This window comes from Carcharodon carcharias, chromosome 4, assembly GCF_017639515.1.
Source record: "Carcharodon carcharias isolate sCarCar2 chromosome 4, sCarCar2.pri, whole genome shotgun sequence".
NCBI classification, from domain to species: Eukaryota; Metazoa; Chordata; class Chondrichthyes; order Lamniformes; family Lamnidae; genus Carcharodon; species Carcharodon carcharias.
In genome coordinates, this window is record NC_054470.1 from 126,563,496 (window position 1) to 126,583,220 (window position 19,725).

A 19,725-nucleotide genomic window follows, 5' to 3' on the forward strand; every position below is an offset into this window, starting at 1 on the left:
GTGGGGGGAGATTCTCCGGTCAGTGCAGTGGGGGGAGATTCTCCGGTCAGTGCAGTGGGGGGAGATTCTCAGGTCAGTACATTGGGCGGAGATTCTCCTGTCAGTGCAGTTGGGGTTGATTCTCTGGTCAATGCAGTGGGGGAAGATTCTGCTGTCAGTGCAGTGGTGGGACAGTCTCCGGTAAGTACAGTGGCAGCAGATATTCTTCTAAGTGCAACTAGGGGAGATACTCTGGTCAGTGCAATGGGGGTAGATTCCACTGTCAGTCCAGTGTGGTGAGATTCTCTGCTCAGTGCAGTGGGGGCAGATTCTCTGGTTAGTGCAGTGGGGTGAGATTCTCTGGTCAGTGCAGTGGGAGGAGATTCTCTGCTAAGTGCAGTGGGGGCCGAGTCTCCGGTCAGTGCAGTGGGGGGAAATTCTCTGGTCAGTGTACTGGGGGGAGATTCTCCGGTTAGTGCGGTGGGGGGAGATTCTCAGGTCAGTGCATTGGGCGGAGATTCTCCTGTCAGTGCAGTTGGGGTTGATTCTCCGGTCAGTGCAGTGGGAGAGATTCTCCGGTCAATGCAGTGGGGGCAGACTCTGAGGTAAGTGCAGAGCGGGAAGATTCAACGGTCAACGCATTGGGGGGCGATTCTCTGATCAGTTCAGTAGGGGCAGATTCCACGGTCAGTACAGTGGGGCGAGATTATTTGGTCCGTGCAGTGGGGTGAGATTCTCTGTTCACTGCAGTGGGGGCTGCTTCTCCGTTCACTGCAGTTGGGGCAGATTCTCTGGTCAGTGCAGTGGGGTGAGATTCTCCGGTCCCTGCAGTGGGGTGAGATTCTCCGGTCAGTGCAGTGGGAGGAGATTCTCCGGTAAGTGCAGTGGGGGCCGAGTCTCCGGTCAGTGCAGTGGGGGGAAATTCTCTGGTCAGTGTAGTGGGGGGAGATTCTCTGGTCAGTGCAGTGGGGGGAGATTCTCCGGTCAGAGAAGTGGGGGGAGATTCTCCGGTCAGTGCTTTGGACGGAGATTCTCCTGTCAGTGCAGTTGGGGTTGATTCTCCGGTCAATGCAGTGGGAGAGATTCTCCGGTCAATGCAGTGGGGGCAGACTCTGTGGTCAGTGCAGAGGGGGGAGATTCAACGGTCAACGCAGTGGGGGGAAAATCTCTGGTCAGTTCAGTGGCGGCAGATTCCACGGTCAGTACAGTGGGGCGAGATTATTTGGTCAGTGCAGTGGGGTGAGATTCTCCGTTCACTGCAGTGGGGGCTGCTTCTCAGTTCACTGCAGTTGGGGCAGATTCTCTGGTCAGTGCAGTGGGGTGAGATTCTCCGGTCCCTGCAGTGGGGAAGGATTCTCCGGTCAGTGCAGTGGGAGGAGATTCTCCGGTAAGTGCAGTGGGGGCCGAGTCTCCGGTCAGTGCAGTGGGGGGAAATTCTCTGGTCAGTGTAGTGGGGGGAGATTCTCTGGTCAGTGCAGTGGGGGGAGATTCTCAGGTCAGTGCATTGGGCGGAGATTCTCCTGTCAGTGCAGTTGGGGGTGATTCTCCGGTCAGTGCAGTGGGGGAGATTCTCCGGTCAATGCAGTGGGGGCAGACTCTGTGGTCAGTGCAGAGGGGGGAGATTCAACGGTCAACGCAGTGGGGAGAGAATCTCTGGTCAGTTCAGTGGGGGCAGATTCCACGGTCAGTACAGTGGGGCGAGATTATTTGGTCAGTGCAGTGGGGTGAGATTCTCCGTTCACTGCAGTGGGGGCTGCTTCTCCGTTCACTGCAGTTGGGACAGATTCTCTGGTCAGTGCAGTGGGGTGAGATTCTCCGGTCCCTGAAGTGGGGAGGCTTTCTCCGGTCAGTGCAGTGGGAGGAGATTCTCCGGTAAGTGCAGTGGGGGCCGAGTCTCCAGTCATTGCAGTGGTGGGAAATTCTCTGGTCAGCGTAGTGGGGGGAGATTCTCCGGTCAGTGCAGTGGGGGGAGATTCTCCGGTCAGTGCAGTGGGGGTAGATTCTCAGGTCAGTACATTGGGCGGAGATTCTCCTGTCAGTGCAGTTGGGGTTGATTCTCCGGTCAGTGCAGTGGGGGCAGATTCTGCTGTCAGTGCAGTGGTGGGACAGTCTCCGGTAAGTACAGTGGCAGCAGATATTCTTCTCAGTGCAACTAGGGGAGATACTCTGGTCAGTGCAATGGGGGTAGATTCCACTGTCAATCCAGTGTGGTGAGATTCTCTGCTCAGTGCAGTGGGGGCAGATTCTCTGGTTAGTGCAGTGGGGTGAGATTCTCTGGTCAGTGCAGTGGGAGGAGAATCTCCGCTAAGTGCAGTGGGGGCCGAGTCTCCGGTCAGTGCAGTGGGGGGAAATTCTCTGGTCAGTGTAGTGGGGGGAGATTCTCTGGTCAGTGCAGTGGGGGGAGATTCTCAGGTCAGTGCATTGGGCGGAGATTCTCCTGTCAGTGCAGTTGGGGGTGATTCTCCGGTCAGTGCAGTGGGGGAGATTCTCCGGTCAACGCAGTGGGGGGAGAATCTCTGGTCAGTTCAGTGGGGGCAGATTCCACGGTCAGTACAGTGGGGCGAGATTATTTGGTCAGTGCAGTGGGGTGAGATTCTCCGTTCACTGCAGTGGGGGCTGCTTCTCCGTTCACTGCAGTTGGGGCAGATTCTCTGGTCAGTGCAGTGGGGTCAGATTCTCCGGTCCCTGCAGTGGGGAAGGATTCTCCGGTCAGTGCAGTGGGAGGAGATTCTCCGCTAAGTGCAGTGGGGGCCGAGTCTCCGGTCAGTGCAGTGGGGGGAAATTCTCTGGTCAGTGTACTGGGGGGAGATTCTCCGGTTAGTGCAGTGGGGGGAGATTCTCAGGTCAGTGCATTGGGCGGAGATTCTCCTGTCAGTGCAGTTGGGGTTGATTCTCCGGTCAGTGCAGTGGGAGAGATTCTCCGGTCAATGCAGTGGGGGCAGACTCTGCGGTAAGTGCAGAGGGGGGAGATTCAACGGTCAACGCAGTGGGGGGAGAATCTCTGGTCAGTTCAGTGGGGGCAGATTCCACGGTCAGTACAGTGGGGCGAGATTATTTGGTCAGTGCAGTGGGATGAGATTCTCCGTTCACTGCAGTGGGGGCTGCTTCTCCGTTCACTGCAGTTGGGGCAGATTCTCTGGTCAGTGCAGTGGGGTGAGATTCTCCGGTCCCTGAAGTGGGGAGGGTTTCTCCGGTCAGTGCAGTGGGAGGAGATTCTCCGGTAAGTGCAGTGGGGGCCGAGTCTCCGGTCATTGCAGTGGTGGGAAATTCTCTGGTCAGTGTAGTGGGGGGAGATTCTCCGGTCAGTGCAGTGGGGGGAGATTCTCCAGTCAGTGCAGTGGGGGGAGATTCTCAGGTCAGTACATTGGGCGGAGATTCTCCTGTCAGTGCAGTTGGGGTTGATTCTCCGGTCACTGCAGTGGGGGCAGATTCTGCTGTCAGTGCAGTGGTGGGACAGTCTCCGGTAAGTACAGTGGCAGCAGATATTCTTCTCAGTGCAACTAGGGGAGATACTCTGGTCAGTGCAATGGGGGCAGATTCCACTGTCAGTCCAGTGTGGTGAGATTCTCTGCTCAGTGCAGTGGGGGCAGATTCTCTGGTTAGTGCAGTGGGGTGAGATTCTCTGGTCAGTGCAGTGGGAGGAGATTCTCCGCTAAGTGCAGTGGGGGCCGAGTCTCCGGTCAGTGCAGTGGGGGGAAATTCTCTGGTCAGTGTACTGGGGGGAGATTCTCCGGTTAGTGCAGTGGGGGGAGATTCTCAGGTCAGTGCTTTGGGCGGAGATTCTCCTGTCAGTGCAGTTGGGGTTGATTCTCCAGTCAGTGCAGTGGGAGAGATTCTCCGGTCAATGCAGTGGGGGCAGACGCTGCGGTAAGTGCAGAGCGGGGAGATTCAACGGTCAACGCATTGTGGGGAGGTTCTCTGGTCAGGTCAGTGGGTGCAGATTCCACGGTCAGTACAGTGGGGCGAGATTATTTGGTCAGTGCAGTGGGGTGAGATTCTCCGTTCACTGCCGTGGGGGCTGCTTCTCCGTTCACTGCAGTTGGGGCAGATTCTCTGGTCAGTGCAGTGGGGTGAGATTCTCCGGTCCCTGCAGTGGGGAAGGATTCTCCGGTCAGTGCAGTGGGAGGAGATTCTCCGGTAAGTGCAGTGGGGTCCGAGTCTCCGGTCAGTGCAGTGGGGGGAAATTCTCTGGTCAGTGTAGTAGGGGGAGATTCTCCGGTCAGTGCAGTGGGGGGAGTTTCTCCGGTCAGTGCAGTGGGGGGAGATTCTCAGGTCAGTTCATTGGGCGGAGATTCTCCTGTCAGTGCAGTTGGTGGTGATTCTCCGGTCAATGCAGTGGGGGCAGACTCTGTGGTCAGTGCAGAGGAGGGAGATTCAATGGTCAACGCAGTGGGGGGAGAATCTATGGTCAGTTCAGTGGGGGCAAATTCCACGGTCAGTCCAGTGGGGTGAGATTCTCCGCTCAGTGCAGTGGGGGCAGATTCTCTGGTTAGTGCAGTGGGGTGAGATTCTCTGGTCAGTGAAGTGGGGGGAGATTCTCTGGTCAGTGCAGTGGAGAACATTTCCGGTCAGTGCAGTGGGGAAGGATTCTCTGTTCAGTGCAGTGGGGGGAGAGTCTCTGCTAAGTGCAGTGGGGGAAGATTCTCTGGTCAGTGCAGTGGGGGTAGATTTGGCGGTTAGTGCAGTGCGGGGAGAGTCTCCGGTCAGTGCAGTTGGGGGAGATTCTCCGGTCAGAGCAGTGGCGGGGAGTCTCCGGTCAGTGCAGTGGGGTCAGAGTTTCCGGTTAGTGAAGTGGGGGAAGACTCCCTGGACAGTGCAGTTGGGGGAGAATCTCCTCTCAGTGCAGTGGAGGGAGATTCTCCGGTCAGAGCAGAGGGGACAGATTCTCCGGTCAGTGCAGTGGGGGGAGGTAATCTGGTCAGTGCAGTGGCTGAGATTCTCCGGTCAGTGCAGCGGGGGGAGATTTTCTGGTCAATGCAATGGGGACAGAGTCTCCGGTCAGAGCAGTAGGGGGAGATTCTCCGGTCAGTGCAGTGGGGGGAGATTCTCCGGTCAGAGCAAAGGGGGATGATTCTCCGGTCAGTGCAGTGGGTGAGATTCTCTGATCAGGGCAGTGGTTGAGATTCTCTGGTCAGTGCAGTGGGGGGAGATTCTCCGGTCAGAGTAGTGGAGGCAGATTCTCCGGTCAGTGCAGTGGGGTAAATTCTCTGGTCAGTGCAGTTGTGGGGAGATTCTCCGGTCAGTGCAGTGGTGGAGGATTCTCCGGTCAATGCAGTGGGGGCAGACTCTGCGGTAAGTGCAGAGCGGGGAGCTTCAACGGTTAACGCATTGGGGGGAGATTCTGCAGTCAGTGCAGTGGGGGCAGATTCTCAGGTCAGTGCATTGGGCGGAGATTCTCCTGTCAGTGCAGTTGGGGGTGATTCTCCAGTCAGTGCAGTGTGGGAGATTCTCCGGTCAATGCACTGGGGTAAGACTCTCCGGTAAGTGCAGAGCGGCGAGATTCAACGGTCAGCGCGTTGGGGGGAGATTCTCTGGTTAGTTCAGTGGAGGCAGATTCCACGGTCAGTAAAGTGGGGCGAGATTCTCCGGTCCCTGCAGTGGGGAGGGATTCTCCGGTCAGTGCAGTGGGAGGAGATTCGCCGGTAAGTGCAGTGGGGTGAAATTCTCTGGTCAGTGTAGTGGGGGGAGATCCTCCGGTCAGTGCAGTTGGGGGTGATTCTCCGGTCAGTGCAGTGGGAGAGATTCTCCGGTCAATGCAGTGGGGGCAGACTCTGTGGTCAGTGCAGAGGGGGGAGATTCAACGGTCAACGCAGTGGGGGGAGAATCTCTGGTCAGTTCAGTGGGTGCAGATTCCACGTTCAGTACAGTGGGGCGAGATTATTTGGTCAGTGCAGTGGGGTGAGATTCTCCGTTCACTGCAGTGGGGGCTGCTTCTCTGTTCACTGCAGTTGGGGCAGATTCTCTGGTCAGTGCAGTGGGGTGAGATTCTCCGGTCCCTGCAATGGGGAGGGATTCTCTGGTCATTGCAGTGGGAGGAGATTCTCCGGTAAGTGCAGTGGGGGCTGAGTCTCCGGTCAGTGCAGTGGGGGGAAATTCTCTGGTCAGTGTAGTGGGGGGAGATTCTCCGGTCAGTGCAGTGGGGAGAGATTCTCCGGTTAGTGCAGTGGGGGGAGATTCTCAGGTCAGTACATTGGGCGGAGATTCTCCTGTCAGTGCAGTTGGGGGTGATTCTCCGGTCAGTGCAGTGGGGGGAGATTTTCTGGTAAATGCAATGGGGACATGTCAGAGCAGTAGGGGGAGATTCTCCGGTCAGTGCAGTTGGGGGATGCTTCTCCGTTCACTGCAGTGGGGGCAGATTCTCTGGTCAGTGCAGTGGGGGCCGAGACTTCGGACGGTGAAGTGGGGGGAATTTCTCTGGTCAGTGTAGTGGGGGGAGATTCTCTGGTCAGTGCAGTGGGGGGAGATTCTCCAGTCAGTGCAGTGGGTGAAGATTCTCCGGTCAGAGTAGCTGGGGGACATTCTCCTCTCAATGCAGTGGGGGTAGATACTTCGGTAAGCGCAGTGGGGGGAGAGTCTCCGGTCAGTGCAGTGGGGGTAAATTCTCTGCTCAGTGGAGTGGGGGGAGATACTCCGGTCAGTGCAGTGGGGGCAGACTCTGCGGTCAGTGCAGAGGGGGGAGATTCAACTGTCAACGCAGTGGGGGGAGATTCTCTGGTCAGTGCAGTGGGGGCAGATTCCACGGTTAGTACAGTGGGGCGAGATTATTTGGTCAGTGCAGTGGGGTGAGATTCTCCGTTCACTTTAGTGGGGGCAGATTCTCTGGTCAGTGCAGTGGGGTGAGATTCTCCGGTCCCTGCAATGGGGAGGGATTCTCTGGTCAGTGTAGTGGGGGGAGATTCTCCGGTCAGCGCAGGGGGGGAGGTTCTCCGGTCAGTGCAGTGGGTGAAGATTCTCCGGTCAGAGTAGCTGGGGGAGATTCTCCTCTCAGTGCAGTGGGGGAGATTCTCCGTACAATGCAGTGGGGGGAGATACTTCGGTCAGCGCAGTGGGGGCAGAGTCTCCGGTCAGTGCAGTGGGGGGATATTCTCTGCTCAGTGGAGTGGGGGGAGATACTCTGGTCAGTGCAGTGGGGGGAGATTCTCCAGTCAGTGCAGTGGGTGAAGATTCTCCCGTCAGAATAGTGGGTAGAGATTTTCCTCTCAGTGCAGTGGGGGAGATTCTCCGTACAATTCTGTTGGGGGTGATACTCCTGTCAGTGCAGTGGGGGGAGAGGCTCCGGTCAGTGCAGTGGGGGGAGATTCTCAGGTCAGTGCATTGGGCGGAGATTCTCCGCTCAGTGCAGTTGGGGTTGATTCTCTGGTCAGTGCAGTGGGAGAGATTCTCCGGTCAATGCAGTGGGGGCAGACTCTGCGGTAAGTGCAGAGCGGGGAGCTGCAACGGTCAACGCATTGGGGGGAGATTCTCTGGTCAGTTCAGTGGGTGCAGATTCCACGGTCAGTACAGTGGGGCGAGATTACTTGGTCAGTGCAGTGGGGTGAGATTCTCCGTTCACTGCAGTGGGGGCTGTTTCTCCGTTCACTGCAGTTGGGGCAGATTCTCTGGTCAGTGCAATGGGGTGAGATTCTCCGGTCCCTGCAGTGGGGAGGGATTCTCCGGTAAGTGCTGTGGGAGGAGATTCTCCGGTAAGTGCAGTGGGGGCTGAGTCTCCGGTCAGTGCAGTGGGGGGAAATTCTCTGCTCAGTGGAGTGGAGGGAGATACTCCAGTCAGTGCAGTTGGGAGGAGATTCGCCGGTCAGTGCAGTGGGTGAAGATTCTCCGGTCAGAGTAGTGGGTGGAGATTCTCCGCTCAGTGCAGTGGGGGAAGATTCTCTGGTCAGTGCAGTGGGGTGAGATTCGCCGGTTAGTGCAGTGTGGGTGAGATAATCTGGTCAGTGTAGTGGGGGAAGAATCTCCGGTCAGTGCAGTGGGGAGAGATTCTCTGGTCAGTGCAATGGCGGCAGACTCTCCTGTCAGTCCAGTAAGGGCAGATTCTCTGTTCAGTGCAGTGGGGGGCAGATTCTCCTGTCAGTACAGTGGGAGCAGATTCTCCGTTCACTGCAGTGTGGGCAGATTCTCTGGTCATTGCAGTGGGGTGAGATTCTCTGGTCAGTGCAGTGTGGGGAAAGTCTCCACTCAGGGCAGTGGGGTGAAATTCTCTGGTCAGTGCAGTGGGGGAGATTCTCCGCTTAGTGCAGTGGGGGAAGATTCTCTGGTCAGTGCAGTTGGGGTAGATTCGGCGGTTAGTGCAGTTGGGGGAGAATCTCCGGTCAGTGTAGTGGGGGGAGATACTCCTCTCACAGCAGGAGGGCGAGATTCTCCAGTCAGCGCAATGAGTTAGATTCTCCGGTCAATGCAGTCGTGGGAGATTCTCCGATCAGAGCAGTGGGTGCAGATTCTCCGGTCGGTGCAGTGGGGGGAGATTCTCCTGTCAGTGCCCTGGGGGGAGATACTCTGGTCAGTGCAGTGGGGGGAGATTCTCCGATCAGTGCAGTGGGTGAAAATTCTCCGGTCAGAGTAGTGGGTGGAGATTCTCCTCTCAGTGCAGTGGGGGAGATTCTCCGTACAATTCTGTTGGGGGTGATACTCCGGTCAGTGCAGTGGGGGTGAAGCTCCGGTCAGTGCAGTGGGGTGAAATTATCTGGTCAGTGTAGTGGGGGGAGATTCTCCGCTCAGTCCAATGGGGGAAGATTCTCTGGTCAGTGCAGTGGTGTGAGATTCGTCGGTTAGTGCAGTGAGGGGAGAGTCTCTGGTCAGTGCAGTGCGGGGAGAGTCTCCAAGCAGTGCAGTGGAGGGAGAGTCTCTGCTCAGTGCAGTTGGGGGAGATTCTCTGGTCAGTGCAGTGGGGGGCAGATTCTCTGGTCAGTACAGTGGGGGCAGATTCTCTGTTCACTGCAGTGTAGGCAGATTCTCTGGGCAGTGCAGTGGGGTGAGATTCTCTGGTCAGTGAAGTGGGGGGAGATTCACCGGTCAGTGCAGTGTGGGAGTGTCTCCGGTCAGTGCAGTGGGGGGAGTGTCTCTGGTCAGTGCAGTGGGGAGGGATTCTCCGGTCAGTGCTGTGGGGGGAGAGTCTCCGCTCAGTGCATTGGGGTGAAATTCTCTGGTCAGTGCAGTGGGGGAGATTCTCCGCTCAGTGCAGTGGGGGAAGATTCTCTGGTCAGTGCAGTTGGGGTAGATTTGGCGCTTAGTGCAGTGGGGGGAGATTCTCCGGTCAGTGTAGTGAGGGGTGATCCTCCTCTCAGAGCAGTAGTGCGAGATTCTCCTGTCAGTGCAGTGGGTTAGATTCTCCGGTCAGTGCAGTCGTGGGAGATTCTCCGATCAGAGCAGTGGGTGCAGATTCTCCGGTCGGTGCAGTTGGGGGAGATTCTCCTGTCAGTGCAGTGGGGGCAGATTCTCAGATCAGCGCAGTGGGGGGAGATATTTTGCTCAGTGCAGTGGGGGAAGATTCTCCGGACAGTGCAGTGGGGGGAGACGCTCTTGTGAGTGCAAGGGGGGGGAGATTCTCAGGTCAGTGCAGTGGGGGAGATTCTCCAGTCAGTGCAGTGGGTTGAAATTCTCTGGTCAGTGCAGTGGGGGGAGATTCTGCGCTCAGTGCAGTGGGATAAGAATCTCTGGTCAGTGCTGTGTGGGTAGATTCGGCGGCTAGTGCAGTGGGGGGAGAGTCTCCAGTCAGTGCAGTCGGGGGAGACTCTCCGGTCAGAGCAGTGGGTGAGATTCTCCGGTCATTGCAGTCTGGGGAGATTCTCCGGTCAGAGCAGTGGGGGCTGATTCTCCAGTCAGTGCAGTTGGGGAAATTCTCTGGTCAGTGCAGTGGGGTGAGATTCTCTGGTCAGTGCATTGGAGGGAGAGTCTCCGGTCAGTGCAGTGGTGGGAGATTCTCCGGTCAGTGGAGTGGGGGATGATTCTCTGGTCAGTGCAGTGTGGGGAGAATCTTCTCTCAGTGCAGTAGGGTGAGATTCTGCGGTCAGTGCAGTGGGGGCAGGTTCTGCTATCAGTGCATTGGGGGGAGATTCTCCTCTCAGGGCAGTGGGCGGAGACTCTCCTGTCACTGCAGTTGGGGAGATTCTCTGGTCAGTGCAGTGGGGACAGACTCTCCGGTCAGTGCAGTGGGGGTAGATTCACTGGACAGTGCAGTGGGGCTAGAGTCTCCGTTTGTGCAGTGGCAGCAGATTTTCCTCAGTGCAATTGGGGGAGATACTCTGGTCAGTGCAATGGGGGCAGATTCCATGGTCAGTCCAGTGGGGTGAGATTCTCCGCTCAGTGCAGTGGGGGCAGATTCTCTGGTCAGTGCAGTGGGGTGAGATTCTCCGGTCCCTGCAGTGGGGAGGGATTCTCTGGTCAGTACAGTGGGGGGAGATTGTCCGGTAAGTGCAGTGGGGGCTGCATCTCCGGTCAGTGCAGTGGGGGGAGATTCTCCGGTCAGTGCAGCGGGGGGAGATTCTCCGGTCAGTGCAGTGGGTGAAGATTCTCCGGTCAGAGTAGCTGGGGGAGATGCTCCTCTCAGTGCAGTGGGGGAGATTCTACGTACAATGCAGTGGGGGGAGATACTTCGGTCAGCGCAGTGGGGGGAGATTCTCTGGTCAGTGCAGTGGGGGAGCGTTTCCGGTCAGTGCAGTGGGGAAGGATTTTCCGTTCTGTGCAGTGGGGGGAGATTCTCTGGTCAGTGCATTGTAGGGAGAGTCTCCGCTAGGTGCAGTGGGTGAAGATTCTCTGGTCAGTGCACTGGGGGTAAATTCGGCGCTTAGTGCAGTGTGGAGAGAGTCTCCGGTCAGTGCAGTTGGGGGAGACTCTCCGGTCAGAGCAGTGGCGGGGAGTCTCCGGTCGGTGCAGTGGGGTTAGAGTTTCCGGTTAGTCAAGTGGGGGAAGATTCTCTGGACAGTGCATTTGGGGAATAATCTCCTCTCAGTGCAGTGGAGGGAGATTCTCCGGTCAGAGCAGAGGGGGCAGATTCTCCGGTCAGTGCAGTGGGGGGAGATACTCTGGTCAGTGCAGTGGGTGAGATTCTCCGGTCAGTGCACTGGGGGGAGATTTTCTGGTTAGTGCAGTGGGTGAGATTCTCCGATCAGGTCAGTGGTTGAGATTCTCCGGTCAGTGTAGTCGGGGGGAGATGCTACGGTCAGAGTAGTGGGGGCAGATTCCCCGGTCAATGCAGTGGGGGTAGACTCTGCGGTCAGTGCAGATGGGGGAGATACAATGGTCAACGCAGTGGGGTAAATTCTCTGGTCAGTGCATTGGGCGGAGATTCTCCTGTCAATACAGTTGGGGGTGATTCTCCGGTCAGTGCAGTGGGGCAGATTCTCCAGTCAATGCAGTGGGGGCAGACTCTGCAGTCAGTGCAGAGGGGGAAGATTCAACGGTCAACGCAGTGGGGGGAGATTCTCTGGTCAGTGCAGTGGGGGCAGATTCCACGGTTAGTACAGTGGGGCGAGATTATTTGGTCAGAGCAGTGGGGTGAGATTCTCCGTTCACTTTAGTGGGGGCAGATTCTCTGGTCAGTGCAGTGGGGTGAGATTTTCTGCTCCCTGCAGTGGGGAGGGATTCTCTGGTCAGTGCAGTGGGGGGAGATTGTCCGGTAAGTGCAGTGGGGGCTGAATCTCCGGTCAGTGTAGTGTGGGGAGATTCTCCGGTCAGTGCAGTGGGTGAAGATTCTCCGGTCAGAGTAGTGGGTGGAGATTCTCCTCTCAGTGCAGTGGGGGAGATTCTCCGTACAATTCTGTTGGGGGCGATACTCCGGTCAGTGCAGTGGGGGGAGAGGCTCCGGTCAGTGCAGTGGGGGGATATTCTCTGGTCAGTGCAGTGGGGGGAGATTCTCTGCTCAGTGCCGTGGGGGAAGATTCTCTGGTCAGTGCAGTGGGGTAAGATTCGCCGGTTAGTGCAGTGAGGGGAGAGTCTACGGTCAGTGCAGTGCGGGGAGTGTCTCCAGTCAGTGCAGTGGAGGGAGAGTCTCCGCTCAGTGCAGTTGGGGGAGATTCTCCGGTCTGTTCAGTGGGGGGAGACTCGCCGGTCAGTGCAGTGTGGGGAGAGTATCCGGTCAGTGCAGTAGAGGGAGGGTCTCCGGTCAGTGCAGTGGTGGGAGATTCTCCGGTCAGTGCAGTGGGGGATGATTCTCTGGTCAGTGCAGTGTGGGGAGAATCTTCTCTCAGTGCAGTAGGGTGAGATTCTGCTATCAGTGCATTGGGGGGAGGTTCTCCTCTCAGGGCAGTGGGGGGAGACTCTCCTGTCAGTGCAGTTGGGGAGATTCTCTGGTCAGTGCAGTGGGGGCAGACTCTCCGGTCAGTGCAGTGGGGGTAGATTCACTGGTCAGTGCAGTGGGGCTAGATTCTCCGTTTGTGCAGTGGCAGCAGATTTTCCTCTCAGTGCAATTGGGGGAGATACTCTGGTCAGTGCAATGGGGGCAGATTCCATGGTTAGTACAGTGGGGTGAGATTCTCCGCTCAGTGCAGTGGGGGCAGATTCTCTGGTCAGTGCAGTGGGTGAAGATCCTCCGGTCAGTGCAGTTGGGGGAGACTCTCCGGTCAGAGCAGTGGCGGGGAGTCTCCGGTCAGTGCAGTGGTGTTAGAGTTTCCGGTTAGTGAAGTGGGGGAAGATTCCCTGGACAGTGCAGCTGGGGAATAATGTCCTCTCAGTGCATTGGAGGGAGATTCTCTGGTCAGAGCAGAGGGGGCAGATTCTCCGGTCAGTGCAGTGGGGGGAGATACTCTGGTCAGTGCAGTGGGTGAGATTCTCCGGTCAGTGCAGTCGGGGGAGATTCTCCGGTCAGTGCAGTGGGGGGAGATTTTCTGGTCAATGCAGTGGGGACAGAGTCTCCAGTCAGAGCAGTAGGGGGAGATTCTCCAGTCAGTGCATTGGGCGGAGATTCTCCTGTCAGTACAGTTGGCGGTGATTCTCCGGTCAGTGCAGTGGGGGGAGATTCTCCGGTTAGTGCAGTGGGTGAGATTCTCCGATCAGGTCAGCGGTTGAGATTCTCCGGTCAGTGCAGTCGGGCGAGATGCTACGGTCAGAGTAGTTGGGGCAGATTCCCCGGTCAATGCAGTGGGGGCAGACTCTGCGGTCAGTGCAGAGGGGGGAGATTCTCTGATCATTGCAGTCGGGGGAGATTGTCTGATCAGTGCAGTGGGGGGAGATTCTCTGGTCAGTGCAGTGGAGGGAGATTCTCCGTTCAATGCAGTGAGGGGAGATTCTCCATTCCGTGCAGTGGGGCGAGATTCTCCGGTCAGTGCAGTGGGGCGAGATTCTCCGCTCAATGCAGTCGGGGGAAATTCTCCGGTCAGGGCACTCGGGGGGAGATTCTCCGCTCAGTACAGTGGTGGGAGATTCTCTGGTCAGTGCAGCTGGTGGAGAGACTCTGGTCAGTGCAGTGGGGGGGAGATTCTCCGGTCAGTGCAGTGGGAGCAGACCCTTCGGTCAGTGCACTGGGGGGAGATTCTCCGGTCAGTGCACTGGGGGAGATTTTATGGTCAGTGCAATGGGGGGAAATTCTCTGGTCAGTGCAGTGGGGGGAGATCTATGGTCAGTGCAGTGGGGGATGATTCTACGGTCAATGCAGTAGGGTGAGATTATCTGGTCAGTGCATTGGTAGGAGATTCTCCTCTCAGTGCAGTAGAGGGAGATTCTCCGGTATGTGCAGTGGGGCGAAATTTTCCTCTCAGTGCAGTGGGGGCAGATTCTTCAATTAATGCAGTGCGGGGAGAGTCTACAGTCAGTGCAGTGGTGGCAGAATCTCCGGTCAGTGCAGTGGGGGACGATTCTCCTGTTAGATCAATGGGGAAGATTCGCTGGTCAGTGCAGTGGGGGGAGAGTCTCTGGTCCGAGCAGTGGGGGAAAATTCTCGGGTCAGTGCATTGGGGTGAGGATTTCCGGTCAGTGCAGTGAGGGGAGATTCTCCGGGCACTGCACTGGGGGCAGATTCTCTTCTCAGTGCAGTGGGTGCAGATTTTCTGGTTAGTGCAGTGGCTGGCGATTCTTCTGTCAGTGCAGTGGGGAGAGAGTCTACGGTCAGTGCAGTGTGGGAGATTCGCTGTTCAGTGCAGTGGGGGGAGAGTCTCAGTTCTGAGCATTGGGGGAAGATTCTCCGATCAGTGCATTGTGGGGAGGTTCTCCGATTCATGCATAGGGGAAGATTCTTCGGTCAGTGCAGTTGGGGGAGAGACTCAGGTCAGTGCAGTGGGGTGAGATTGTCCGGTCAGTGGAGTGCGTGGAGATTCTCCGGTCAGTGCGTTGGGGGTAGATTAACCGGTCAGTGCAGTGTGTGAAGAATCTCCGGTCAGAGTAGTGGGGGGAGATACTCTGGTCAGTGCAGTGGGGGGAGATTTTCTGGTCAGTGCAGTGGGGCGAGATTCTCCGGTTAGTTCATTGGTGGAGATTCTCTGGTCAGATTAGTGGGGGCAGATTCTCCGTTCAGTGCAATGGGGGCAGATTCTCCATTCAGTGCATTGGGGGGAGATACTCTGGTCAGTGCAGTCAGGGGAAATTCTCTGGTCAGTGCCATGGGGCAGGTTATCCGGTCAGTACAGTGTGGGGAAATAGTCTGGTCAGTGCAGTGGGGGGAGATTATCCGGTCAGTGCAGTGGGGTGAGATTCTCCGCTCACTGAAGTAGGGACCGATTCTCCGATCACTGCTGTGGAGGGAACTTCTCTGGTAAGTGCTGTGGGGTGAGTTTCTCAGGTCAGTGCAGTGGGGAGAGGTACTCCAGTCAGTGCAGTGGGGGGAGAGACTCCGGTCAGTGCAGTGGGGGAGATTCGCTGGTCAGTGCAATCGGGGAGAGTCTCCGGTGAGTGCAGTGAGGGGAGAGTCCCTGTCAGTGCAGTGGGGGGAGAAGCTCCGGTCAGTACATTGGTGGGCTGATTCTCCGGTTATTGCAGTGGGGGGAGAATCTCCGGTCAGTGCAGTGCAGGCAGACTCTCCGGTCAGTGCAGTGGGGGGAGATTCTCCGGTCAGTTCAATGGGTGAAGATTCTCCGGTCAGAGTAGTGGGGCGAGATTCTCCGGTTAGTGCAGTGGGGGAGATAGTCTGTTCAGTGCAGTGGGGGGAGATACTCTGGTCAATGCAATGGGGGAGATTCTCCGGTCAATGCAGTGGAGGCAGACTCTCCACTCAGTGCAGTCGGGGGAGATACTCTGGTCAGAGCAGTGAGGGCAGTTTCTCTGGTCAGTGCTGTGGGGTGAGATTCTCTGGCCAGTGCAGTGGGGGGTGATTCTCCAGTCAGTGCAGTGGGGTGAAATTCTCTGGTCAGTGCAGTGGGGGGTTGTCTCCGGTAAGTGCAGTGCGGGGAGATTGTCCGGTCAGTGGAGTGGGGGCAGATTCTCCGGTCAGTGCAGTGGGTGGAAATTCTCCGGTCAGAGTAGTGGGGGCAGATTCTCCGGTCAGTGCAGTGGGGGGAGATTCTCCGGTCAGTGCAGTGAGGGGAGATACTCCGGTCAGAGTAGTGTGGGCAGATTCTCCGGTCAGTGCAGTGGGGGGAGATTCTCCAGTCAGTGCACTGGGGGAGATTTGCTGTTCAGTGCAGTGGGGGGGAAGTCTCAGTTCCAAGCAGTGGGGGAAGATTCTCCGATCAGTGCATTGTGGGGAGGTTCTGCGATCCGTGCATAGGGGAAGATTCTTCGGTCAGTGCAGTTAGGGGAGAGACTCCGGTCAGTGCAGTATGTGAAGAATCTCCGGTCAGTGCTGTGGGGGGGTGTCTCAGGTAAGTGCAGTGCGGGGAGATTGTCCGGTCAGTGGAGTGGGGGGAGATCTCCGGTCAGTTCAGTGGGGGCAGACACTCCGGTCAGTTCAGTGGGGGTAGATTCTCCGGTCAGTGCAGTGTGTGAAGAATCTCCAGTCAGAGTAGTGGGGGGAGATACTCTGGTCAGTGCAGTGGGGGGAGATTTTCTGGTCAGTCCAGTGGGGCGAGATTCTCCGGTTAGTTCATTGGTGGAGATTCTCCGGTCAGAGTAGCGGGGGCAGATTCTCTGTTCAGTGCAGTGGGGGGAGATTCTCCGTTCACTGCATTGAGGGGAGATACTCTGGTCAGTGCAGTCGGGGGAAATTCTCCGGTCAGTGCCATGGGGCAGGTTATCCGGTCAGAGCAGTGTGGGGAAATAGTCTGGTCAGTGCAGTGGGGGGAGATTATGCGGTCAGTGCAGTGGGGGGAGATTCTATGGTCAGTGCAGTGGCGGATGATTCTACGGTCAGTGCAGTAGGGTGAGATTATCTGGTCAGTGCATTGGTAGGAGATTCTCCTCTCAGTGCAGTAGAGGGAGAATCTCCGGTATGTGCAATGGGGTGAAATTTTCCTCTCAGTGCAGTTGGGGGAGATTCTTCAGTTAGTGCAGTGGGGGGAGAGTCTATGGTCAGTGCAGTGGGGGCAGATTCACCGGTCAGTGCAGTGAGGGGAGATTCTCTGATCAGCTCAGTGGTGGGCTGATTCTCTGGTCAGTGCAGTGGGGGAGAATCTCCGGTCAGTGCACTGGGGCGTGATTCTCCGCTCAGTGCAGTGTCGGGAGATTCTCCGGTCAGTGCAGTTGAGGTCGATTTTCCGCTCAGTGCAGTGAGGGGAGATTCTCTGGTCAGTGCAGTGGGGGGAGATCCTCCGGTGAGTGCAGTGGGGGGAGATTCTCAGGTGAGTGCAGTGAGGGGAGATTATCCGGTCAGTGCAGTGGGAGGAGATTCTCAGGTCAGTGCAGTGGGGTGAGATTCTCCGGTCAGTGCAGTGGGGGCAGATTCTCTTGTCAGTGCAGTGGGGACAGATTCTCTAGTTCGTGCAGTGGTTGACGATTCTCCTGTCAGTGCAGTGGGGAGAGAGTCTATGGTCAGTGCAGTGTGGGAGATTCGCCGTTCAGTGCAGTGGGGGGAGAGTCTCAGTTCCGTGCAGTGGGGGAAGATTCTCCGATCAGTGCATTGTGGGGAGGTTCACCGATCCGTGCATAGGGGAAGATTCTTCGGTCAGTGCAGTGGGGTGAGATTCTCTGGTCAGTGCAGTGGGGGGGTGTCTCCGGTAAGTGCAGTGCGGGGAGATTGTCCGGTCAGTGGAGTCGGTGGAGATTCTCTGGTCAGTGCAGTGGGGGCAGACTCTCCGGTCAGTGCAGTGGGGGTAGATTCTCCGGTCAGTGCAGTGTGTGAAGAATCTCCGGTCAGAGTAGTGGGTGGAGATACTCTGGTCAGTGCGGGGGGGGAGATTTTCTGGTCAGTGCAGTGGGGCGAGATTCTCCGGTTAGTTCATTGGTGGAGATTCTCCGGTCAGAGTAGCGGGGGCAGATTCTCCGTTCACTGCATTGGGGGGAGATACTCTGGTCAGTGCAGTCGGGGGAAATTCTCCGGTCAGTGCCATGGGGCAGGTTATCCAGTCAGAGCAGTGTGGGGAAATAGTCTGGTCAGTGCAGTGAGGGGAGATTATCCGGTCAGTGCAGTGGGGTGAGATTCTCCGCTCACTGAAGTGAGGGCCGATTCTCCAATCACTGCTGTGGAGGGAACTTCTCTGGTCAGTTCTGTGGGGTGAGATTCTCTGGTCAGTGCAGTGGGGAGAGATACTCCAGTCAGTGCAGTGGGGGGAGAGACTCCGGTCAGTGCAGTGGGGGGAGATTCTCCTTTCACTGCATTGAGGGGAGATACTCTGGTCAGTGCAGTCGGGGGAAATTCTCTGGTCAGTGCCATGGGGCAGGTTATCCGGTCAGAGCAGTGTGGGGAAATAGTCTGGTCAGTGCAGTGGGGGGAGATTATCCGGTCAGTGCAGTGGGGTGAGATTCTCGGCTCACTGAAGTGAGGGCCGATTCTCCGATCACTGCTGTGGAGGGAACTTCTCTGGTCAGTTCTGTGGGGTGAGATTCTCTGGTCAGTGCAGTGGGGAGAGATACTCCAGTCAGTGCAGTGGGGGGAGAGACTCCGGTCAGTGCAGTGGGGGCAGACCCTTCGGTCAGTGCAATGGGGGAGATTCGCTGGTCAGTGCAATGGGGGAGAGTCCCTGTCAGTGCAGTGGGGGGAGAAGCTCCGGTCAGCACATTGGTGGGCTGATTCTCCGGTTATTGCAGTGGGGGGAGAATCTCCGGTGAGTGCAGTGGGGGAGATTCTCCGGTCAGTGCCGTGTGGGAGATTCGCTGTTCAGTGCAGTGGGGGGAGAGTCTTAGTTCCGAGCAGTGGGGGAAGATTCTCCGATCAGTGCATTGTGGGTAGGTTCTCCGATCCATGCATAGGGGAAGATTCTTCGGTCAGTGCAGTTGGGGGAGAGACTCCGGTCAGTGCAGTGTATGAAGAATCTCCGGTAAGTGCAGTGCGGGGAGATTGTCCGGTCAGTGGAGTCGAGGGAGATTCTCCGGTCCGTTCAGTGGGGGCAGACTCTCCGGTCAGTGCAGTGGGGGTAGATTCTCCGGTCAGTGCAGTGTGTGAAGAATCTCCGGTCAGAGTAGTGGGGGGAGATACTCTGGTCAGTGCAGTGGGGGGAGATTTTCTGGTCAGTGCAGTCGGGGGAAATTCTCCGGTCAGTGCCATGGGGCAGGTTATCCGGTCAGAGCAGTGTGGGGAAATAGTCTGGTCAGTGCAGTGGGGGGAGATTATCCGGTCAGTGCAGTGGGGAGAGATACTCCAGTCAGTGCAGTGGGGGGAGAGACTCCGGTCAGTGCAGTGGGGGCAGACCCTTCGGTCAGAGCAATGGGGTAGATTCGCTGGTCAGTGCAATGGGGCAGAGTCTCCGGTCAGTGCAGTGAGGGGAGAGTCCCTGCCAGTGCAGTGGCGGTGAGATTCTCCAGTAAGATTAGTGGGGTTAGATTCTCCTCTCAGTGCAGTGGGGGGTGATTCTCCGGTCAGTGCAGTGGGGGGATGTACTCTGGTCAGTGCAGTTGGGGGAGGTTCTCTGGTCAGTGCAGTGGGTGGAGATTCTCTGGTCAGTGCAGTGGGGGAGATTCTTCGGTCAGTGCATTGGGGACAGACTCTCCGGTCAGTACACTGGGGGGAGATTCTCCGGTCAGTGCACTGGGGGAGATTTTATGGTCAGTGCAGTGGGGGGAAATTCTCTGGTCAGTGCAGTGGGGGTGATTCTATGGTCAGTGCAGTGGGGGATGATTCTACGGTCAGTGCAGTAGGGTGAGATTATCCGGTCAATGCATTGGTAGGAGATTCTCCTCTCAGTGCAGTAGAGGGAGCTTCTCCGGTATGTGCAGTGGGGCGACATTTTCCTCTCAGTGCAGTGGGGGGAGATTCTTCAGTTAGTGCAGTGCGGGGAGAGTCTACGGTCAGTGCAGTGGGGGCAGATTCACCAGTCAGTGCAGTGCGGGGAGATTCTCCGGTGAGTGCAGTGGGGGGAGATTCTCAGGTGAGTGCACTGGGGGAGATTTTATGGTCAGTGCAGTGGGGGGAAATTCTCTGGTCAGTGCAGTGGGGGGAGATTCTATGGTCAGTGCAGTGGGGGATGACTCTACGGTCAGTGCAGTAGGGTGAGATTATCTGGTCAGTGCATTGGTAGGAGATTCTCCTCTCAGTGCAGTAGAGGGAGATTCTCCGGTCAGTGCACTGGGGCGTGATTCTCCGCTCAGTGCAGTGTCGGGAGATTCTCCGGTCAGTGCAGTTGAGGTCGATTTTCCGCTCAGTGCTGTGCGGGGAGATTCTCTGGTCAATGCAGTGGGGGGAGATTCTCCGGTGAGTGCAGTGGGGGGAGATTCTCAGGTGAGTGCAGTGAGGGGAGATTCTCAGGTCAGTGCAGTTGGGGGAGATTCTCCGGTCAGTTCAGTGGGTGAAGATTCTCC